General features: G+C 44.0%; 1 protein-coding gene and 1 non-coding gene across 3 annotated transcripts in view; one reads left to right on the top strand and one right to left on the bottom strand.

Annotated features, from left to right (window-relative positions):
• Positions 1-16,076, bottom strand: part of CDH4 (cadherin 4) — a 756,000-nt gene that overhangs the window by 639,787 nt on the left and 100,137 nt on the right. The gene's annotated exons all lie outside the window — the stretch shown is intronic.
• On the top strand, positions 7,287-7,363 carry TRNAK-CUU (transfer RNA lysine (anticodon CUU)). The gene has a single exon. It is a non-coding gene; the product is annotated as a tRNA-Lys (tRNA).

Here is a 16,076-nt window from a genome sequence, read left to right as displayed (position 1 = left end):
TTTTCCCTTTTCTCGCGAGGAAGCCTATTCAGCATAAGGGAAAATCCCTTAAAATAAGGGATAACTTGGCAGCTATGAAAAGCACTAGGACAACAACACTATACCAATTCATACATGAATGTATGGGAATATTGTATATTGCTTTCTTTGTACGGTGGTGCCTCGCAAGACGAATTTAATTTGTTCCGCGAATCAATTTGTTTTGCGAAAAATTCGTCTTGCGAATTGCGGTTTCCCATAGGAATGCATTGAATTTTTTTATTTTTTTTGCCCATAGGAACTCATTAATTAAATTTCAATGCATTCCTATGGGAAACCGCGATTCGCAAGACAATTTTTTCGCAAAACAAATTCATCTTGTGAGTCACCATCAGATCTCAAGACGCATTCATCTTGCGAAAAATTCATCTTGCAGGGCATTCGTCTTGTGAGGTACCACTGTATATTTTCACTTTTATATGTATCTTTGTTGTTGTTTTTCTCCCTCTCACTTTTCCTTCTTTTTTCCCCTGTATCACTTTATTTCTTTGAACCGAAATCACATTGTGTGTGTGTGTGCGTGTGCGTGCGTGCGTGTGTTCCTGTGTGTGTGCAAAGTTTCATTCCACCTAAGCCCTGCAAGACTCACACAAGCAAAGGTTACACATATACTATTTAAAGACCTGAAACCAACACTTATGGTAGACGTCTCTTTACAGAGGCTGTCCGTTTGCCACATTTCCAGGGTCAACATACAGAATTCAACATTAGGACTTCCAGCTACCGGTGAGAAGGAGTCTGAGTGAAAACAGTAATTTTGTACTGTGCACTGAAAGCTTGACATTCTGTGATCCGTACCCACCAAAAATGCTATCTTCAAAGTAAACAGTTTAATATAGTGTAATTACCATCGGACAATGGATACTCTCCTGGGCGTAAGGCGCTTATGGATTCTTAATAGACTCCAATGGGAGAGCTCTCTTTTGGACTAGCAGAGAACACTGCTGGGTATCTAACTTAGAAAACAAAGTCATAACGGGGGCAGGAGAGAAAGACCTAAGCAGCCAAACCTGATGAGAACATTGCGGGCAGGGCACACTCAACGTCAGCGCCTCTTTTGGAATGCCCCAATGGAGCAGCCCCTCTCCCCAAATGAGAACTTGTATAGGATCAAGAGCTGGGACAGTGGCAAACAGGCCTCACATCTGCATCTGGACTGGCATGGGCATACCAAGGTTGACCCTAGTCACCACAGCATCCTGTTTTTCTTATTTTTTTTTTAAATAATATATTTTATGATCAGGGGCAGCCAACCAGGCATATACATGGTTACAGGTGCATATTATCACTATTTATCTAAAATAAGATTGTTTTCAACTACAAAGTGGAACTTATTCCTAAATATCTGACTAAATTTTGCTCAGAGAACAGTCATACCTTTAATAATAATAATAATAATAATAATAATAATAATAATAATAGGAAGTCAAATGGAATCCTTTCCAGAAGTCCCTTCGACTTCTAAAACGTCCAGAAACCAAAGCGTAGCGGAGGCTCCTGCAGCCAATTGGAAGCTGCAGAAGCTGTGCTGGACGTTCGGCTTCCGAAAATTGTTCAAAAAGCAGAAAACACACACCTGGGTTTCGATCACCCGGGAGCCAATTTGTTCAGGAGCCAAGGCATTTGAGTTCCAAGGTACGACTGTAAACACATTGAAACAAATGGAGCTAAGTTAGCCATATCCATTAATTTCAATGGGTTGTATTTAATGCCCTCATTTTGGCTGTGCAATGGAACTTTCCCTCTCTCTTCTTCTTCCCATGCACCCCCTAACACTCTAGAGCAGTGTTTCCCAACCTTGTGCCTCCAGCTGTTTTCGGACTACAATTCCCATCATTCCTGACCACTGGTCTTGCTAGCTAGGGATGATGGGAGTTGTAGTCCCAAAACATCTGGAGGCACAAGGTTGGGAAACACTGCTCTAGAGCATATTTGGGGAAATCCTTGGGCTAACAGAGCAAGTGCAATGGGTATTGCCCAGTGGGCATATTGTGAATCCAGCTAATATTTGATAAACATTGGGAATAATGAGAGAGTAACCAAAAAGGACAGATTTCTTCCTTCCTAACTAGGACATGGGGTGGACTTTTGCCTTTCAAATTTCAGCAGTGCCCTGGGCTCCCCTGCCTCTCACCTACATCATAGTTGTGATGCCCTGCGGTGCCCCCTAGGTTTGGCGTCCAGTGTGGCAGAACCCGCCGTGCTGCCCTATATCCGTCTCTGCTAGGACTCCGTAACAGCAATAAAGAAATTCATGGCGACTAAGACACTCCATTCCCCCAGAGGAGTGGCAGCCCCACCTTATAAGGAAATCTAGCTAGAGACCCCCCCCCCAGCGTGGCTGACTTTCCCAGCCCTTTCATGAGCCCTGAGAAAAAGTATTTGCCAGTCCAGAGTTTGCATTAAATTGTTGGTTAGGCAACGGGTAATTACCATCACCTTTGGTGCGCATGCAAGCGTCACCCCGGAAAAAGGTGCCTGCAGAGCATGGCGGCCCTTCCTGCCACCAGGCCACTGCTCAATGGCTCCATTTGGCTTGCTCTGTGAACACGCTGCCTGTTGTGACGTCGTCAAGGCAAGCCTTTTATTCACCATGCGCAATAAGCTTCACCATAGGCTTCCCTGGAAGCCCAGACTTTAATTTGCCGTTGCTTTGATGTAAACTTTGTATTATTGCACACTTCTGCTAAAATAGCAAACGGGGACCTGTGCAGAACCTCAGCATCGGTCTTTGTTCCTGCTGCACTTGGATGTTTGGTTCAAGCCTGGCACACAGCAGCTGCTTCCGTTTTTTCCTAGTTTAACAATTCAGCCTCTCCTCAGCTCCCAGGGCTGCATCAGCAAGCATACGCTGCTGGAGGAAAACTAGTGGCAAGGGCAGGCCTGTGCATAAATTATCATTTTTTCTCTCTCCCAATGATTGCTCTGCACTGGCATTTGTCACCTTGTTTTAAACCAAACTCAACTGTGCTTTGACATTGCACTAAGCATTTCCTAATTATACAGTGACCTTTTTTTTGTACAATAGAATGCTATTAGTGTTCCATTAATCTGTGGTTCCTGGATGCTAATTTATTTCTTGTTTGGCCTGGAATTTTAATAATAGCATCAGGAGATGTCAAAACTGCAGAATATTTTTATTGCAACACTTTCGGAGAACGGATGAGGGAGGGAGAAAGCAATATATGATCAGTCCCAGAAGAAACCAGAAGCACCCGCCAACCGATTCCATTTCCACTCTGCAATGGATACGGCAGCTCACAGTGTTCAGGCTGAACTTGTTAAAAATGAATATGTGCTTTTAGAAACAAACACCCTAGATACTTAATATTATTTTTAGTCCTAAAATAAACACTTAAGATTAAATATTCATTTCTAACCCTCCTTTTTTCATAGAATAAGGGCAGGTTCTAGTCATTAAAACAAAAGCTCTAGTGTAGCATAAGAAAATGAGTGAAATCACTCTCCTTCCTTGGAGGTTTTTAAGCAGAGGTTGGATGGCCATCTGTCATGGATGCTTTAGCTGAGATTCCTGCAATGCAGGGGGTTGGACTAGATGACCTCAGGGAACCTTCCAACTCTATTATTCTATTTCCTGAAACTGGCCACAGCTGTCCAGGATAGGGATGGAGGAATCTATCAATTTCTGATCTCGCAGTTTCTCATTCCCCCACCCTCAGGTTTGAATTCAGGACTCCACTTTTCCATAGCAATTTGAAAATTAATATTATTCTTAAGGAAGTGCTCACAAAAACCTCTCAGCATTTTATGGCAAATTTCTCCTAATGAACACATTTGTACGTTATTTTGACTAATATGCATTCCGCCCCACCCCCCGTCCCCGCCATCTCCCCTAAATGTATGAGTTTCGTGTACATTTCCACCCTAACATATGCATTTTGCACATGTTGTTTGGTTGGAGAACTGGATCACAAAACTCGGAGGAGTGCACATTTCAAAGGACAGCAGTGCTTCAGTCCGCATATTGACTTGAGATGTGTGAATTGGGCAAAAATAAAAACAAAATCAAACACCTCCTCTAGCCCTACCCCAGGATCTCTGCAGAGGGCTTCCCCACATCATCCTGCTAGTTGCCGATAGATAGATAGATGATAGATAGATAGATAGATAGATAGATAGATAGATAGATAGATAGATAGATAGATAGATAGATGGATGCATACTGGGATGTTTCATAGGAGGTGATTCACAGATGAAATGAAATAAATTATAGACAGTCAAATGAACAGTGCGGGGGAGTGAGTTTGACACCACAATCTCACTCCAGTCTCCTGCCATGTCCATTGGGCTCACGACAATCTCTCAGCCTACCCTATCTCACAAGGCTGTTGGGATGATAAAATGGGAGGGGGAGATCAAAGTATGGCGCTTTAAGTTCCTTGGTGGAAACACTGAATATAAATGTCGCTAAAAACAAATAGATCCCTGCCGTTGGGCTGTCTTCCATGTGTCTCTTTCCATGGCTGCTGTGTGCCTACACACACTCTGTGTGAGTGAGGGGGCGGGCGGGGATTACATCGTCCCATGTGTACACCACAATGAAACCATGATTAGACTAAGCTGCCATAACTATGTTCAATTTCTAAGACTCCAGCAGGATGTTTGGGTAAAAGATGAGGGAATCCTACCTCTGACAGATAAAGAGAATATCAAGGATGATTGCCCAAAATATTGGACACCTCTAACCTTTGAAATCAAATAATCCTTCTCTCCACTCCATTTCTAAACTGAAGGCAATAAGTTTTGTGCCCAGAAGGCATGTAATAGTATCTGTGTCTTATAGGATATACGAAAGGAGCACCAAAAAGGGGGGGGGGTCACACACAGAGATAAGAACGCTGTGAAGAGTTATCAGTTATTGCAACTACCTCAACTGGATCCATTCCAGGGTAGCAATTTTTCCCAGGAAAACACATCCACACTTTCTAATGGACCATTTACAACTGGAAATCGTATTTCCATTATTTGTGCATCTCCTTGCAAATGTTTTTTTTTTTTAAGATATACAGTAAAAAAATAAATTCTGGGTACTGTATTTACATTAGGGAACCTCGCTGAGATATGTCCAACAGGAAATCAAGACCAGGCAAGCTAAATTAGCCATCTGCCTGGAAGACAACAAATAAAAACAAGATGTTTCAATGTTATTTCAAGCTGGTCTTAACAGAGTGGTGATCACAAAGGCCTGCAAGAAAATGGAACCCCCCTAGAGAAGCTTCCTGCAGAGCTGTAGCATAGCTAAGTTTGCCATATTACTTGAAGCTGGCAACTTCAAGCTAAATACAGGAGGGCTGTGAGAAAATGTTAGTGATGACCAAAGACATCTGAGCACCTGAGGATGCAACAAGGCACTGAATGTCTCAGGTGTCCTCCCTTCTAGTACAACCCCAACGTCTCTCACCTCGGTTGCCTTCTCCAACAAGGATAACAAGAGCTGCTGTTCCATCTATAATAACAATATATAATAGTAATTTATTATTTCTACCTCGCCCATATGGCTGGGTTTCCCCAACCACTCTGGGCGGCTTCCAACCGAATATTAAAAACAATACAGCATCAAACATTAAAAACTTCCCTAAACAGGGCCGCCTTCAGTTGTCTTTTAAAAGTAAAATAGCAGCAACAGCATTTCCAGGTAAGGCAGGAATGGAGAATCTGTGGCTGTCCAGGTCTGGTTGGACACCAACTCCTTTTGGTCTCAGCCAACATCACCTGACCAGTGAAACCCTGAAGAACTCCTGCCGGTCAGTGTAGACAGAACTCAGCTAATGGTTTGACTCATTGTGAGGAAGCTTGCTATGTTCCTATGCCACTTCTCCAGTGAGGGGAGAGAATCCAGCAGTTGTCAGCACTCGGACAGGGCACCCCCCCCCCAACACACCACCCTCTGTGCAAACAGTTACTAGAAACCCCCCCCCATAGAGCAGCCTTCTGCTGCCCAATCTCGAGGGTACTAGCGTACTAGGCAGGGCTGGGTGATACCTGGTTTTCAATTTGTGATACATCACCACCTAAACATTGCAATATACTGGTATATCACAGTGTCTGAAATAAGGCTAGAGCTCGGCATTGGCTGGCTTCGCAGTCCGTCCGTCCCCCAGTTGTGATTTTTGCATAGCTCACGCACACACAAACATATCATGATTCACAATATATTGCCAGGTCAAAAACTATCAAACCAATATCACAATATGGACTTCAAACTGGTTCTGGGTGATTTACTGATATATCGGCCAGCCCTAGTACTAGGTTGTGTAAGGCTGCATTTGAGTGATGTTTTCCATGGGGTTCATCTGCATGCAACAGTGCAGCAGTAATTGTTTCTGTTTTGCAAGCCATGCCAGTCTGCAATTCCTCATTCCTTGCCACATACACAGCTAGTGCGTAGGATACTGCTGTGCTCGGCAGTTCCCTAAGCTTTCAGCTCTCCAAGGCTGCTAAGTTGGTTTTAGCTCTAAAAACCCTCCAGGCAGTAGCACCACTGATATGTATGATAAACTTCTAGAGCCCAAGTGAGCTTGTGCAGTGCCCTAACTTGTATTTCAGCTCTCAAGTTGTCATATGGATGAATTAACGAATTACGTTTGTAGCAGTAACTGTTCTAGTTACAATTATTACCGGGAGAATGGATTTATAATATGCAAGCTCCCCTTTTCATTACAAGCATTCTCATGAGAACATACAATGAGAATTTTAAATGCCTCGCACTCCATATGAAAGACGGCTGTAAAAAAAAAGAAGAAGCAGTGATATGACCTTTTAAAATAAAATAAAATAAAATAAGATTCACGGTAGTTATTTGATTCCTTATTGGCTCCTGGGGCTTGTCCACAGTTAAACTTGGAAGGAGATCTGAGTGTGACCTTGTCTGCCCTTTCCTAACCTTGTGCTAACACCAGTTGCACAGAAAGAAAATCCTCTTCAACTTTTTATCTGCCCTTGGGCAAGAAGAGTAAGGAACAATTAGACAGACCAGAACACAATTCTCCAGATGCAAAGCTATGTCCTTAAAAGATGCAGGCAGGTGCTATGAGGAAGTGCAATGCTCCTCAATCATTTTTTGAAAGGGCCTCAATGGGACATGTATAGTGAGGGGATACAATTCAGAATTGGGGGAGTTTGGATTTTTAAACCGCCCCACTTCAGAAAGCCTTGCTCCACTTTCAGCTTGGCCTAGATCAGTGTTCACTAACGCAGGTAGGATCTCCTACAGAACCTGCACAAGAGCTTCCTGGGGTAGTTCAGCTGGTAGAACATGAGATTCTTAATCTCAGGGCTGTGGGTTCGAGCCCCACCTTGGGCACAAGGTTCCTGCATTGCAGGAGGTTGGACTAGATGACCCTCATGGTCCCTTTCCAACTCTACAATTCTATTATTCTAAGGTCTCAGTAAATATCCCCTCAAAAATCCACAATGCATTTGTACCATTTACTCTTCCTGCTCAGTTCCTGCTTGGGGTAGGTTTTCCCTACCCTTACACAGCTCTATGTAGCCATTTTGTGACTGGTACCCTTGTCTCTTTCTCAAAATTCCAGATGTGCCCATCTGGTCTTTCCAAATTCACACCCAGATCCAGATTTAGTTTGACCTCTGTGCTCTACTAGGCTGCATAGTGTCCAGATCAAGGGAAATAATAGTTCTGCTGTATTCTGCCTTAAACCATGTCCGGAGGACTGTGTCCAGTTCTGGGCGCCACAATTTAAGAAGGCTATTGACAAGCTGGAATGTATGTAGAGGAGGACAACCAAGATGATCAAGGGTCTGGAAAAAATGGGTGGGTGGGGGACCAAAATGTTTAGCAAATTCAGAACACTTTTACTAGTCCTAGTGAAAACAGCTGCCAGGGGTGCTTTCTGTACAGGTAAGCCTCTTCTTGGGCAAAAAGTTGGCCTACATAATATGTTGGGCTCCTTGCAAAGCTTGCTGATATGGTGTAGCGATGGGCTGACATACCCCAAAAATATTTTGTGGAACTCTGGGCAATCAGCCAAAGAACCTGGAGCCCGATTTGTTTCCAGGTGGATCAAGTCTTTCCCAAGGCCTAAGAGGGAGATCCTTCTCCCGCTCTTCAAACTAGATCACTTATGCAGAAAGTGTTAGGGAAGTTTCATTTTTTCATACTCATACCCCACCTTTCCTCCAAAGAGCTGAAAGAGGTGTGTACATTTCTTCACGCTGCAGGTAGGTTAGGCTCAGAGACTGTGATTGGCTCAGTGAGCTCCATGTTTGCATGGGGACTCGAACCCTGATCTTCCACGTCCTTATCAGACACTCTAACCATGATACCACAATGGGGACAGCACCCATCAGGCACTGAGCAGACCAATTAAATATGGGAACAGACTCCAAAAGGGTCTGACTCTGATATGTAGTTGAACTTAGAAGTTCAGCTGTCAGGAACCCAGTATCTAAGCCTCACTTTCCTTTCCAGGTTCTGTTCTGTTCTCTTGCTTAGAAAACCTGAAACGCAGCTGCTGTGAAAAGAGGAAGCACTAGTACGGGCAACACGGACAGCCTGCAAACAAGGGCGAGCAACTGAGATGTTGTGAATTTGTACCACCTGGAAGAGATGCAGAAATGGTGTCAACATTCCTTTGGACCATGAATCTGACCTGACCGTTAAGATTTAGTAGCCAAGGGAACTCCAAAGAGCTATTTTTAACATGTGCGAGAGAGAACATGGCTCCAGCATTGCAACACGGGTCTTTGGAGACAGACCAATTGGCATGTAATAAATAACTACACTTTGGACTGGCGGAGGGAAGGAACAATGAAAAAATTGGACATAGCAGACTTAAAGGGTGGAGGGGGGAGGGGAGAGGAAGGAATTAAAAGTTTGGCTACTCTGACATTCCTTTAGCTCAGGGGTTCCCAACAAAATTTTCTCAAGGACCCCTCATCGAGCCGCTATTGTGACAAGGACCCCCATTAATTCCTAATCCTAAAATTAAAAAGTAAGAGCCAAATTAAGAGTCTTTTTATATTTTATATTTATACGTTTTTTACAGTTACAACAGAGTACTCCATCAGTATACAGCTAGTTTTAATTTTCAGTTCTTAATGAGATGAACCACTTTTTAACCAACGGTCCATTTTTAACTACGTGAACTGTAGCTTCCGCGAAAAACAACGCTTTGTTTACAAACACTACTGTTTTGCAAAGAGGCAGCGCGCACCAGGGAGGAGGGAGGGGAATGGAAAAGAAAGGGTACCTGCGCAGTAGCGCACAAATGAAGCCGACGCGCGCAAAGCATCTTGGGGAGGTGAGTGTTAGTAGAATGTGCGCGCTGCCTCTTTGCAAAACAGTAGTGTTTGTAAAGCGCCACCTAACGGCATACAGCAGAACTACTGCCTCTATCTAATTCTAGTTTTGCGCTAGACTCTGCTCATGCAGGAAGCGGCCAAAACAAAAAATCTGTTATCATACGAAATATAATTAATATATTTTTTATTCTAATAGCATCTTGCGGACCCCTCTGGCATAGCTCGCGGACCCCTGGGGGTTCCCGGACCACCTGTTGGGAACCACTGCTTTAGCTGTTCTAACTTCAACACGCAAGCACCCCGTCTCATTTGCAAAGCAAATCTGGTGTTGGCAATGCCCGACCTCATTTGCTCAGTTAATGAGACACAGAAATCCTCGCAGAAAGTTGGATTTTGCCTTTTAGACAAAAAACGAAAATGGAAAGTCCTGGGTCATTTATATTGGCAACCCCAGTAACTTGGTGGCATGTTTGCTGTCACCCTGAAGTCACAGCATACAAGTGACCTTGGGGCATTCTTGCACGGGAACATTAGGAACTTGGCATGTCAAAATGGAAATGCTGAAAGGCCTTTGCGGGAGGAGAAGAAGCTGGTTCATCGCCTTGCCCCTATAGTAATCCCTCTTGCCAGAGCCACAGAGGGAACCGATGGCAGCCTCCAAGGAGACCCGGCCTCCTGCTCTTTGAAAGCCAAAGGGGGTGGGCAATATGAAGAATGAGACAAATCAGAGATTTATTAAGTAGGACTTCAAAGGTAATGCTGACACATTAGTTGAGATTTCACGAGAAAGAGAGAGTGTGTGTGTGTTTCAGGGATTTCTAATGCAGCCGAGAGCACCACACCTCGGAACAAAAACCTGTTATTTACAGAGACACTTCTCCCCCCCCCCCCCAGCTTCCACAGAAGGTACAAATCATCAACACCACAGTGGCACAGCAATAATGTGTGTATTTTAATTAATGTCTTTACAGAATGATTTTGCAATAGACGCTTGCTTTTCTGCTTTTTTCTTTGCAACCCTGCTATTATTATTAATAGTTGTTTTACAGAACCTTTGAAGAAGTGATCCCAGTGCAATTTTCTTGGATAACCTTTGCCAACAAGAAGAAGAGTGGAAAATTAATATTTGCAAGCCGGGCGCACGCAGGGTGGCACCAAAGCACCTCCCATGCCCATGCAATTACCCCAAGGTTTCACATTATTTCACAAGTATTTCCACCACCCCAGAAATGAACTTTGTGTCTTCTATGCCCTCAATATATATATATGTGTGTGTTTCCTGGCATCAGCACTGTAGGCCTACATAGATCACTCTTGCTTTGCTGGCCTTAAAGGTAAAGGTAAAGGGACCCCTGACCATTAGGTCCAGTCGTGACCGACTCTGGGGTTGCGCGCTCATCTCGCATTATTGGCCGAGGGAGCCGGCGTATAGCTTCCAGGTCATGTGGCCAGCATGACAAAGCCGCTCCTGGCAAACCAGAGCAGCACATGGAAACGCCGTTTACCTTCCCGCTGTAGCGGTTCCTATTTATCTACTTGCATTTTGACGTGCTTTCAAACTGCTAGGTTGGCAGGAGCTGGGACCAAGCAACGGGAGCTCACCCCGTCACAGGGATTCGAAATGCCGACCTTCTGATCAGCAAGCCCTAGGCTCAGTGGTTTAACCACAGCGCCACCTGGGTCCCTCCTTGCTGGCCTTAGTAGGAGCCAAAGAACTATGTATGGCAGTGTTTCCCAAACTTGGGTCTCCTGCTGTTTTGGGGCTACAATTCCCATCATCCCTTACCACCGGTCCTGCTAGCTAGGGATGATGGGAGTTGTAGTCCAAAAACAGTGGCATGATGTATGGCATGGAATCCTTGCCTGAAATAACCAGAGGCTCAATTGCAGTCAGCCACACCTCTAGATACAGAGTTTTCAAGAAATATGGTCCACAGACTTCCCAATTTTTCAACCACAAGGGCTAGAAACCTGCATTTTGTTTTTTGGGGTTTTTTTTAATGGAAAAAAAGCCCTGAAGTTCTCAGAAACCTGAAATATTTCCTTTTTGTTTTCCTGAGGAACTGTAGCACATAAACACCCTTTGATAATAGTACTGTCTTTCTTTCTTTTTTCCTGGCCAGAAAACACACCCCAAACCTTCGGACTATTGGATATTGGTGCACTATGGCAGGCTGAGAGGGGAGGGGGGGAAATACTCCTTTCCTTGCATGGTCCAGACCACGGAATCAGTCCATCAAATGCATAAAGTGAAATAAAATGCAAAAATAAAATAAAAACAAAAACCTGATAGTGACAATTCAGTGGTAGTAGAATGTATGCAAAATAGGTATGTAACTTAAACACCCTTTACAACAGCAGTGACAGGTGATAAAACAATCGACTTTGTAATGTGGAGTTAATTAACAACTGCAGTGGAAGAGGAAACCATTGTCTCTATTCAGACCCAGATGAATACAGCTGAACTTCTTGATGAATGAAGCCTGCTGTCAACCTGCCTTCTTTGGGTGGTGGCAATGTTACCATGGCAGGAATGCAATGTATCTGCCGAGACTCTGGGGTGCCTGGCCCCAAAAAAGCACTGTCTATGCACAGCTTCCCAAGTGACCATTCAAAGATGCTGTGGGTTTCACGTGCACCTTAACAGATTTTCAGAACTCTGCCCTTATAAAATCCCATAAAGTTTGCTTGGGGAGACAGTAATTCAAGGCACCATAATACAAGTTGCATGTCAGAAGAACTGGATATGGAACAACTGACTGGTTCAAAATTGGGAAAGGAGTACAACAAGGTTGTATATTGTCTCCCTGCTTATTTAACTAATATGCAGAATTCATCATGCGAAAGGCTGGACTTGATCTGTGTTTCCCAACCTTGTGCCTCCAGATGTTTTGGGACTACAACTCCCATCATCCCTAGCTAGCAAGACCAGTGGTCAGGAATGATGGGAGTTGTAGTCCCAAAACATCTGGAGGAACAAGGTTGGGAAACACTGGACTAGATGAATCCCAAGCCGGAATTAAGATTGCCGGAAGAAATACCAACAACCTCAGATATGCAGATGACACAAGCTTGATGGCAGAAAGTGAGGAGGAATTAAAGAACCTTTTAATGAGGGTGAAAGAGGAGAGCGCAAAATATGGTCTGAAGCTCAACATCAAAAAAAAACCCAAGATCATGGCCACCGGTCCCATCACTTCCTGGCAAATAGAAGGGGAAGAAATTGAAGTAGTGAGAGATTTTACTTTCCTGGGCTCCTTGATCACTGCAGATGGCAACAGCAGTCATGGAGTTAAAAGACGCCTGCTCCTTGGGAGAAAAGCAATGACAAACCTAGACAACATCTTAAAAGCAGAGACATCACCTTGCCAACAAAGGTCTGTATAGTCAAAGCTATGGTTTTCTCAGTAGTGATGTATGGAAGTGAGAGCTGGACCATAAAGAAGGCTGATCGCCGAAGAATTGATGCTTTTGAATTATGGTGCTGGAGGAGACTCTTGAGAGTCCCATGGACTGCAAGAAGATCAAACTTATCCATTCTGAAGGAAATCAGCCCTGAGTGCTCACTGGAAGGACAGATCCTGAAGCTGAGGCTCCAATACTTTGGCCACCTCATGAGAAGAGAAGACTCCTTGGAAAAGACCCTGATGTTGGGAAAGATTGAGGGCACTAGGAGAAGGGGACGAGATGGTTGGACAGTGTTCTCAAATCTACGAACATGAGTTTGACCAAACTGCGGGAGGCAGTGGAAGACAGGAGTGCCTGGCGTGCTATGGTCCATGGGGTAACGAAGAGTCGGTCACGACTAAACAACAACAACATGTCAGAAGACAAGGGCAGCAGTTTAAAAGGAATCTTTCCCTGTGCAAATAAATCCTATTGACCGGCAAAAATTCCTTTGAAAAAATGGGGTGGGGGTTGCCCCCCCCCCAAAAAAAAATTCACAACAGCATAAATCATGGGCCACAATATTTGCTTGTGCTAATGTTCACTCTCACTGTAAACAAGTGGTTGAGTGACAATAAAGTCTTTCTATTTTCTATTCAGTCACTTTATCAAATTCACTGAATGCAGTTTATTAGACTTCTGTAGCTTTTCAAAATTAAGTAGAGAACAACCAAGGCAAAAATTACACACAGAGTTTTTTTAAGGCGGGGTGATGCTGGGCTTCGCAAAGGCTCCTATTGTCTCTAACTCCCCCACCTGCCACTCCATTGTTCAAATGCATATTGAGTACAACACATTCTGTGCTCATTAGGGTATAACCAGCAATTAGAGTCTCTGTCCCATTTTCTTGGGCACTTTCTTCCCTTGGTTTGCAACAAAATTGTCTTTGTCCAAATTGTGCTGACACACTCAAAATGAGGAGGTTTTTTTGGCACAGCCTGTGCTCTCCATGGCGAAGCCCGAAACAAAGAGTGATGAGCATGGGTGCTCACACAAAAGTGGTCGACTCTGTCATAAAATATCTTCTTTTCTTCTGGGACACTACTCACGGTGCTACATTTGTCCAATCAGTACGCAAACACTCCACTCACACATAAGCATAGCAATTCAGGCACTGTGCAGAAGAGCACTGAGAGAAGATATTTCTTTGGAGGAGATGGACTCCCACTGAAAATGAGAGGGATGCAATGTTCCTCAGAAGTCCCTCAGACTCATTGTCTGACTGCTAGCAAGAAAAAGGAAGAGAAACACATGCTTGGGCTGCAGAAACACCCAAATCCATTTCCTAGAACAATTATAAGGAATGTGGGTTGAAAAGCTAGAAAGGGACACTGCCAAAAACTGGCCAAAACTGGGCTAGACGGTCCAAAATCCCAAAGATGCCAGCTTACTGAGTGGTTTTCCATTTAGACTTCATAGAACCCTTGTTTTCAAAGAGCTGCACCACTTGGCAATTCAAACTGCTCACATTAGTGCTTAAAGCCTTAAGTGACTTAGGCCCCAAATACCTGAAGTACCACCTGCTTCCCTTAGACCCTCTCAAGTGCAAAGATCAGTGGGGGGACATGTTCCTCTCAGTAGGCCTACTCTCTTCAGAACCTTGGTCAGCGACAGCCTGAGAGAGGACATTCTCTGTGGAACCCATTAGCTGGGGGGCTCCTTTCTCACAGAGGGGCATAGGGATCCTTCACTGTACAGACATGCCCCCCCCCCCCCCGCTCATGCACATTCAACTCATGCACGGCCACATATACACGCGGCACTGGGTAACAATTAAATCATTCAATCCATACCTGGAAATGGCAGGAGAGAGCTGGAGAGTCCTTGTGGCTCACAAAAAACTCTCCACAGAGCCCGAAGAGGACATGGGTGAGGGCGGAGGAAGCCATGAAGAGACCGGAGGTGCAAAGGGGCTTTGATTTGGCTGTTCAGCCTCCCTGCCTAACAGCTGGTGTGTGGGGTGGCACAGCAGCAGTTTCTTTCCTGCGCAAGCTCTGGTCACCTGCCAGCCCCAGAGCTTTATTTCTAGTTGTGGATCTTTTGGGGTGGTGCTGTGGTTTAAACCATAGAGCCTAAGGCTTGCTGATCAGAAGGTCAGTGGTTTGAATCCCCACAACAGGGTGAGCTCCCGTTGTTCGGCCCCTGCTCCTGCCAGCCTAGCAGTTCAAAAGCACACTAGTGCAAGTAGATAAATAGGTACTGCTCTGGTGGGAAGGTAAACGGTGTTTCCGTGCACTGCTCTGATTCGCCAGAAGCGGCTTAGTCATGCTGGCCATATGACCCAGAAAAAACTGTCTGTGGACAAACGTCGGCTCCCTCGGGCAGTAAAGCGAGATGAGCGCCACAACCCCAGAGTTGTTCATGACTGGACTTAACTGTCAGGGGTCCCTTTACCTTTACCTTTTAATTTTTTGTATGTATTGAAGAGAGAGCAGCAGAAAGGGTGCTTAGAGGGTGCTCTCCAATTTAAATTATTTCTCTTATGTGTGTGGCCCATAACATTAGTGGGGGGGGGCGCCTGTAAAGCTTTCAGCATATGTTGAAGATGCACCTCTTGACCCTAGTTAGGACTATGGTCAGAGCAGGAGATATGGGTACATACATTCTGATTCCCTAATTTGCCTTTCTACCATCTGCCCATTCTTTCTTTCTTTATTTATTTCTCAATACATATACAAAATGTTTACATAATATTACATATACATTATACTTGTAAATTCACATTTTTCATTTCATTATGTATCAATATTTAGTCATTTCTTACTTACTTCTTGTTTTCCCCTATGTCTTCCCTCCACCCGTGCGTGACTTCCTAATTTTTATTTTATAACTTTATTATTGTGATTGTATTCTTGTATCTTAATAATTAAACATACATTCTTGTATATCTGTTTAAATTCACTTTGTGAGATCCAATTTTTTGTTGGAGCATCTTTTAATCATGTATCCATCTACACATTTCCATTTCTGTTTGAGATTTCGGTTAGATTACATTCTAATTGTTGCCGTCATTTTTGCTAATTCCATCATTTCCAAAAAATTATGTTGCCAACCTGCCATTGATGGTACTTCTTCTGATTTCCAATTTTTAGCAATCAACAACTTAGCGGTGGCTGTTGCATATAGAAAAATTCTCTTCATGTCCATTCCTATACACCTCAGTTTCTTGCTGACTTTTCCACAAGGACCTTTCCTCACCACCTAATGGAACATGGTTCTTCTTCCCGGATGGGAGAAATGTCTCGCATCGTTTTGGTAGCATCTTCATCCCCTTGCATTCCTTGTCTCCTCACACCCAGGTAGAA

The sequence above is a fragment of the Zootoca vivipara genome, chromosome 7 (genome assembly GCF_963506605.1).
Source record: "Zootoca vivipara chromosome 7, rZooViv1.1, whole genome shotgun sequence".
NCBI lineage: Eukaryota > Metazoa > Chordata > Lepidosauria > Squamata > Lacertidae > Zootoca > Zootoca vivipara.
Note: the sequence above shows the minus strand (reverse complement) of the source record. Positions and strands in the feature narration are given on the sequence as shown.